The sequence below is a fragment of the Canis lupus genome, unplaced genomic scaffold (assembly GCF_011100685.1).
Source record: "Canis lupus familiaris isolate Mischka breed German Shepherd unplaced genomic scaffold, alternate assembly UU_Cfam_GSD_1.0 chrUn_S1795H1992, whole genome shotgun sequence".
Taxonomy (NCBI): domain Eukaryota; kingdom Metazoa; phylum Chordata; class Mammalia; order Carnivora; family Canidae; genus Canis; species Canis lupus.
Window position 1 is genome coordinate 121,442 of NW_023330651.1, and position 8,632 is coordinate 130,073.

An 8,632-nucleotide genomic window follows, 5' to 3' on the forward strand; every position below is an offset into this window, starting at 1 on the left:
TCTTTTAAATGAATCAATTTTGGAATTTAGAGTCTTTTAAAAAACAGACCAAAATACAATCAGGACCACGTGGATCACCTTTTTTACGCTGTGTGAGATTATATTCTCTCTCCTTTCTTCATCCTCCCATTTTTTTTCTCTCTCTCTTGCTTTTCTTTATCTTCATCTTTTACCTTTTATTTTCTGGTTCTTCATTTCTTTGGAATTTTCCTGTGTGTACTTTTTTTGGGTCATGGTTTATATTTTTGACTCTGCTCACTCTAACAGCCATTTTACATGGGAAAAAATGACTAGTAGGAGGAATTCACAACAAAAGAAGGAATGAGAGGTAATACTTTCTGCCACAGATATAATGGATATGGATTTAAGTAAGATGTCAGAGATGTAGATGTAGTTCAGGATAGCAATTATAAAGTTACTAATTGGATTTTTAAAAAAATATAGAGCATCACTAGAGAATCCCAGTGCAGAAATGAGGTCAAATCAGGCTGAGATTAAAAGCACTCCAACAGAAGTGAAATCTAAATTGGATGCTCTAACTCCTAGGGTAAATGAGGCGGAAGAGAGAGTAAGTAACATAGAAGGCAAGTTGATGGAAAGAAAGTGGAGGAAAAGAGAGAAAAACAACTAAGAGCCCATAAGGAGAGGCTCTGAGAGATAAGCAATAGTTTGAAAAAAAAATCCATATTAGGGATCCCTGGGTGGCGCAGCGGTTTGGCGCCTGCCTTTGGCCCAGGGCGCGATCCTGGAGACCCGGTATCGAATCCCACGTCGGGCTCTCGGTGCATGGAGCCTGCTTCTCCCTCTGCCTGTGTCTCTGCCTCTCTCTCTCTCTCTCTCTGACTATCATAAATAAATAAAAATTTAAAAAAATCCATATTATTGAAATTCCTGAGGGTGCATGGGGGGTGCAGAAGGTATATTTGAGCAAATCATAGCTGAGAACTTCCATAATTTGAGGAAGGAAACAGGTATGCATACCCAAGAGGTAGAGAGGACCCCTCTCAAAATAAATAAAAATAGATCAACATCCTGATGTATAATAGCAAAATTTACAAATTTCAGATATAAAGAGAAAATCCTGAAGGTAACTTGAGACAAGAGATTCCTAACATACAGAGGGTGAAATACCATATTAACACAGCTAATTCACAGATACCAGGCAGGACATAAAGGATTGGCATGATATATTTAGGGCATTCAATGAGAAAAATATGAAGCCACAAATACTTTATCCAACAAGGCTGTCATTAAGAATAGAAGGAGAGATAAAGAGCTTCTAGGAGAGACAGAAACTGAAACAGTATGTGAGCACAAATCCAGTCCTGCAAGAAATATTAAGGAGGGGAGCCCTGTAAGTGAAGAGGGAGCCCAAAGGAATAGAGAGAATCTGCAGTAACAGGGACCATATGGGTAATACAAGGTCACGAAATTCATATCTTTCAATAGTTATTCTGAATATAAATGGGCTAAATGCTCCAAAGACACAGGGTATCAAACCAGATATAAAAGCAAAACCCATCCATATGCTGTGTATAAAAGACTCATTTTTGACAGAAAGATACTTTCAGACTGAAAATGAGAGCATGTAGAATAATTTACCATGTAAATGGACCCCCGAAGAAAGCTAGGGTAGCAATCCTCATATCAGACAAATTAGATTCTAAACCAAAGACTCTAATAAGAGATGAAGAGGGGCACTATATCATGCAGAAAGGATCAGTCCAACAGAAATACCTAGCCATTATACATATTATGCTTCCAATCTGGAAGCAGCTAATTATATCAACCAATTAATAACCAAAGTAAAGAAATACATTGATACTAATAAAATTAGTAGGATACTTCAATACCCCATTCACAGCAATGGACAGATCATCCAAACAGATCAACAAAGAAAAAGGGCTTTGAATGACACACTGGACTAGAGGGACTTCACAGATATATATAGACCATTCCATCCTAATGCAACAGAATACACATTCTTCTCAAGTGAACATTGAGTTTTCTTCAGAATAGACCACATACTGGGTCTCAAATCAGATTTCAACTGATACCAAAAAATTGGGATTATTCCCTGCATATTTTCAGACCACAATTGCTTTGAAACTTGAATTCAATAATAAGAGAAAATTTGGAAATAACTCAAACACTTGGAGGTTAAAGGGCATCCTACTAAAAGATGAATGGTTCAATCAGCAAATTAGAGAAGAATTTAAAAGATTCATGCAAACTAATGAAAATGAAAGTACAACTGTTCAAAACCTTTGGGATACAGCAAAAGGTGGTCCTATGAGGGAAGTACATTTCATACAAGCCTCTCTCAAAATATCAGAGAAATCTCAGATATACAAGCTAACCTTACACCTAAAGGAGATGGAGAAAGAAAAGCAAATGAAGCCTAAGCCAAGCAGGAGAAGATACATAATAAGGATTGGAGCAGAACTCAATGATATAGACACCAGAAGGACAGTGGAACAGATCAATGAACCTAGGAGCTTGTTCTTTGAAAGAATAACATAGATAAGTCCTTAGCCAGCCTTATTAAGAAGAAAGAAGAAAAAAAGAAAAGAAAAGAAAAGAAAAGAAAAGAAAAGAAAAGAAAAAAAAGAAAAGAAGAAAAGAGAACCAAGCTAATAAAATCATGAATGAATGAAGACAAATCATAACCAACACCAAGGAAATACGAACAATTTTAAGAATGTATTATGAGCAACTATGTGCCAACAAATTAGGCAATCTGGAAGAAATGGATGTATTCTGGAGAATGTTCCATGTGCACTCGAGAAGAATGTGTATTGCTTTAAGATGGATTGTTTTGTATATATAAGTCAAGTCCATCTGGTCCAGTGTGTCATTCAAAGGCCTCTTTCCTTGTTGATTTTCTGCTTAAATGATCTTTTTATTGTTGTGAGTTGGGTGTTATAGTCCCCTACTATTATTATATTATTATCAATGTGTTTTATTTGGTTATTATTTGGTTTGTATAATTGGCTGTTCTCATATTGGAAGCATAAATATTTATAATGTTAGATCTTGTTGGATAGATCCTTTAAGTATGATATAGTGTCCATCTTCATTCCTTACTACAGTCTTTGATTTAAAATTTAATTTGTCTGATATGAGAATTGTTACCTCAGCTTTCTTATAATGTCCAATAGCATGATAAATGGTCCTTCACCTCCTCATTTTCATTTTGGAGGTGTCTTAAATGAGTCTCTTGTAGACAGCATATGGATAGGTCTTTCTTTTTTATCCAATCTGACATCCCTGTCTTTTGACTGGAGCATTTAGCCTTTTACACTCAGAGTCACTACTAAAAGATATGAATTTAGTGCCATTGCATTGCTGGTAGCATCACTTTTCTTTATAGTGTGTCTGTTTCTTCCTGGCTTGTTATTTTTGGACTCTTTGCTTAGAACATCCTCTTTAATATTTCTTGGAGGGCTAGCTTGGTGATCACATATTCTTTCAGTTTCTGTCTGTTCTGGAAGCTCTTTAGCTCTCCTTCTATTCTGAATGACCATCTTGAAGATAAAGTATTCTTGGCTGCATGTTCTTCATTTACCACCCTGATTATATCATACCAATCCATTCTGGCCTTCAGGTCTCTGTGGATAGTTGTGATGCCAAACTAATGTTTCTACCCTTGTACATTAAGGACCTCTTACCTCAAACCACTTTCAGGATTTTCTCTTTATCTTTGACATTTCTTAGCTTCACTATTATATTTCAGTGCATTGATTATTTTTCTTGATTTTGAGGGGAGTTCTCTGTGCTTCCTGGACTTGAATGCCTGTTTCCTTCCCAGATTAGGGAAGTTCTCAACTACGATTTGCTCAAATATACCTTCTATCCCTCTATCTCTTTCTTCTTCCTCTAGGATTCCAATAATTCTAATATTGTTTTGCTTTATGGCATCCCTGATCTCTTGACCCCTCATGGTCCATCGGTTGTTTTCCTCTCTTTTCATCAGCTTCTTTCCTATCCATAATTTTGTCTTCTATGTCACTGACTCTCTCTTCTGCCTCATTTACTCAATCTGTTAGAATATCCATTTTAGATTGCACCTCATTTAAAGTATTTTTAATTTTGACTTGATTAGATTTTATTTGTTTTTTTAAAAGATTTTATTTATTCATGACAGACGCGAGAGAGAGAGAGACAGGCAGAGGGAGAAGCAGGCTCCATGCAGGGAACCCGATGTAGGACTCGATCCTGGGTCTCCAGGATCACAACCTGAGCTAAAGGCAGGCATCAAACTGCTGAGCCACCCAGAGATCCCAAGATTTTATTTATGTACTAAGGTATTCCCTAGTGTCTTTTTTTTCCTTTTTTTAAAATCAGGGTTTGTAATCATTATTCTGAATTCAATTTCTGTCATTTTACTTATATCTATATTGATTAGATACATAATACCATATTACCTCTTGTTCTTTCTTTTGCTCTGAATGTCTTATTCTAGTCTTTTTCTCCAAAGAATAGATGAATGAGAGAACAAAATAAAAAAATATCATCCATGACCTCAGCAAAATACACACTAGACAAATCCAAAGGGATCAGAAACCAAAAAAGAAAAATTTTAAAAAGGGAAAAAAGATATAATTTATTCTTACACATGGATAAAACAGGGGAGTCATTTGGTGCTAGATGTATTTTGGTTTGTTTGGTAGAAGACATTAAATCCCAAAATTGTAAAGAAAGGAAATGAAATGAAATATAGATAGATAGATAGATAGATATAAATATTAGATATATATAGATAGATATAGATATATATCTATATATAGATGGATACAGATATATCTCAATGAAAAGAAGCCAAAAATGAAGAATGCCTATAAATATAAACGTAAGAATGAAAATTTAAAAAGATTTAAAAACAAAGAATTGATAAAATGAGAAACTAGTTGAAAAGCAAAAAAGAAAAAGAAAAATTTTAAATGACAAACTAAAACCTCATAAAAAACCCCTCAAATTCTATACACTATTTTCCCATAGTGCATAAGCTTTTTAGTGATCCATAAACTTGGTTCAACAGATGTTGCTGTCTGTCTGTGGGAGGAGCTGGTTCCACTGATTGTAAGCTGTCTTTACCTAGGCATACTGTCAGGGGGCCAAGCTCAGTGTAAGCTGCTTCAGGTTACTCTATGTAGCTTTTGTTCTCTGAAGGCTTTTTGCATCACTTTAGAGTATGAAAAAAAAAAAAAACTAAGACTAAAAATCCTAAAAAAAGCATGTGTGACAGAAAGACTATCTTATCTATTTACTTGGACTTAATTTAATTTGTGGAAATGAAGCATGAATAAGAGTGGTACAAAGAACATCCTATACCCTTTACCTAGACTCTTTGTTGTTAACACTGTACCTACTCTGCTTTATCACTTTTCTGTCAATCTGAATTTCTCTCTCTCTCCCTTCTGCCTTCCCTCCCTTTCTCTCTCCGTCTCTATCTCCTTTTCTCTCTTTTATTTGAGAAAATTTCTTACCTCCAAATGATCTTTATCCTGTAAATAATTCATTATATATTTAATGTAAGTATTCTTCTATATAATAAGAGTACAGTTATAAACTTTAATTTTACCTCAAAATATTAGCATAGTACAATACATTTTGAATGGAGATTTAGAATCAAAGATAATTGTAGTACATTAGAGAAATTCGTTAAGTAGTTGTGAATATGATATAAGATACCATGGTATGAGGTCCCAAGAAATTTATTTATGTACTAAGGTATTCCCTAAAGAATCATTGGCATAAGATTCCTAAGTTCCAATGTGTAGAGAGAAGAAAAAAGAATAAAATATTAATTTTCTATTTTATAATTTCTTGAAAGACAGGTCCTACATTCACCATTTTCTTTAAAGCTTCTGTGACATCTTTATTCCTCAGACTATAGATTAAAGGGTTTAGCAATGGAGTAAGTATGGTATAAAAGACAGACACCATTATGTCTTTTTCAGGGGTGTGGTAAAAACTGGGAAGCATATAGTTGTAGACTCCAGCCCCATAAAAGAGAATGACCACCGTCATATGGGAGGAACACGTGGCAAAGGATTTCTGGCTTTTTGCTGAGTTTATCCTGTGAATGGTGAAAAGGATGAAAGAATAAGAGCTTGAAATGACTGCTACAGGGATAAGAAGCATGAGGACACAGCACAGGTACATGACTGTCTCATAGAGGGAAGTATCTGAGCAAGAAAGCTTCACTATGGCAGGGACTTCACAGAAGAAATGATGGATCTCTCGAGTTCTGCAGAAGGGGAAGGTCATGGTGATGGACGTGAGCATGAATCCATCCACAGATCCCAGAAACCAGCAGCCAGATGCCAGTAGAAGACACAATCTATGGTTCATGAGGACAGGGTAATGAAGAGGATGGCAGATGGCTACATAGCGATCATAAGCCATGGTGGCTAGAAGAAAACATTCTGAACCTCCTAGTGTTACATAGAGAAACATTTGCATCCCACATTCTAGGGTTGAGATCTTATTCATACTCAAAACCTGGTTCATAAGCATTTTGGGTACAGTGATGGAAATGTACATTACATCCATGAGAGACAACTGGCTGATGAAAAAACATGGGAGTGTGGAGGTGAGCATCAGAGTATATCAGAAATATCAGGAGAGAGTTTCCAGACAATACCAACAAGAAAACAATAAAAATGATCACACAGAGAAAAGTTGGGTGTTTTGACTGACTGAAAATTCCCACCAGGATGAAATCAGATTGTCCACTGTCACTGATCATCCAAGTTTTGTTGTCCATGAGGGTTCATCTAAGCCCAGTTCATCTAGACCTCAAGTTCACCAGTGAAAGCTTTGCAGGCAATGGATCACTCATGGAATACAAATACCTGAAATGATTTAAGAAATACTGAGAATTTTGTGTTTGTGCACACCTACTTGTGTAAAAAAGAGAAAGTCCTATGGGCCTATAGATTGAGGATTATTAATCAGAACTTATTGTGAATCTATCATAAAACTAAAAAATTACAACTGTGGGTCAGAATAATTGGTTATTAATATTGAAGTTGACACAATTCAGGTCATGACATTTCCTCATAACAGACAGTGTCATACATAAACATATATTGGGAATTTACAAAAGGTAAACTTTGTTGGGCTAGCGGGATCAAGGGGGATCAGGAGGCACCAACAAAATGGCAGTGGATCCTCTATCTTGTTATCCCTGCCTCAGAACTTTCCCACCACCAGCAGACTTCCCAAGGACATATTATCAGGGGAAGACAGGACCTATGCAGGAAATCTGAACCGTATCAGACCCCATATAAGGGCATAAGCAGTTATCGCCCCATACCAATTCCGCCACTAACATGCCTTAATACCTATCACCCCATACAGACACCAACCCTTACCCCTCCCCCTTAAAAAAGCCCACTTGTACTCCCCTGCACGTGACTTCCTGGCCCTGAGACTTTCCCAGCTTCACTCCTTTGCAGGGCCTCGGAACCTTGCCCAAGAGCGCGTCCCATTAAAAGCCTGTTTCTTCCAACTTTTGCCTGGCCTGTCTTTTCATTTCACTACCAATCGGATTAAACCTGACAAACTTAAGCCAACAAGTCAAATCATTGAATTATTGAAAAATAGATAAACAATATAATTCTACAGTTTTCATTATACAAGTCTAAATTGATTTAACATCAATGCTTTGTTTACCAACAAGAATATTTTTAAAATTCTTAGAGGTTTATTCCAGGTAAGAAAGATTTTGAAACTAAATTATACATAATATCAAATATTAGAGATTCTTTTACCCAGAGAAGCAAGCTTTCCTGTGAAGTTTTTGTGGTTTTGTAGAGTGAGGAATGCACCCAACCAAGAAAAAGTCAGGTTTCTCACACATGAATGAACTTTTGGAGACCTATGGGACTTTAGGTGAGATGTTTAGAATCTCAGCCCAAATGCAACCATAGACCCAATCCCCCTGCTCTTTACTCACTGTTTCTCTGTCCACTCTGTGTAAAACCAAGATAAACAATTTTTTAGCTCAGCTGTAGTAAGGATTGAGGGAAAATAACAAAGTGATTAGAACATGACTAGTTACTGATAAACATGTATACTTTAGTCTAAAGTGTTCATACCAATGTTTAGTTATTGGGTAGGATCTATGTAAAAATAGCTGTGACCATTATTGTCTTATGGTGCAAGATGCATTACTTCATATGGTTTAGCATCTATTCATATATTTATATATTCATATATTTAAAATTTAGACTTCACAATTTCTGTAGTCCCAAACAACTTGAATAAGTGTGTATGTTTATTTTTATTTGCTTATTCCATACAAATATATATATAATTAAATAAATACATAAGTGAATAGGTGATATACATATATGTATATATAAATAAATATATCAGTTGTAATATATATGTATCTGTTGTAATATATGTAAGCATATATATTACATATATAGCAATTAATTTCTCATGGAAACTGATATGCTGAGAAGACTATAGACTATGCTCATACTTATAGACTATGTCAGTAGGTGTGTTTAGTTTATTTTACTGTTTTTAAATGGTTCACTAAGATCAGCTTCCATCTGCTAATGAAAGTAGTATTTGATAAAAAGATAATTTTATTTTGCCGTGAGATCCACAT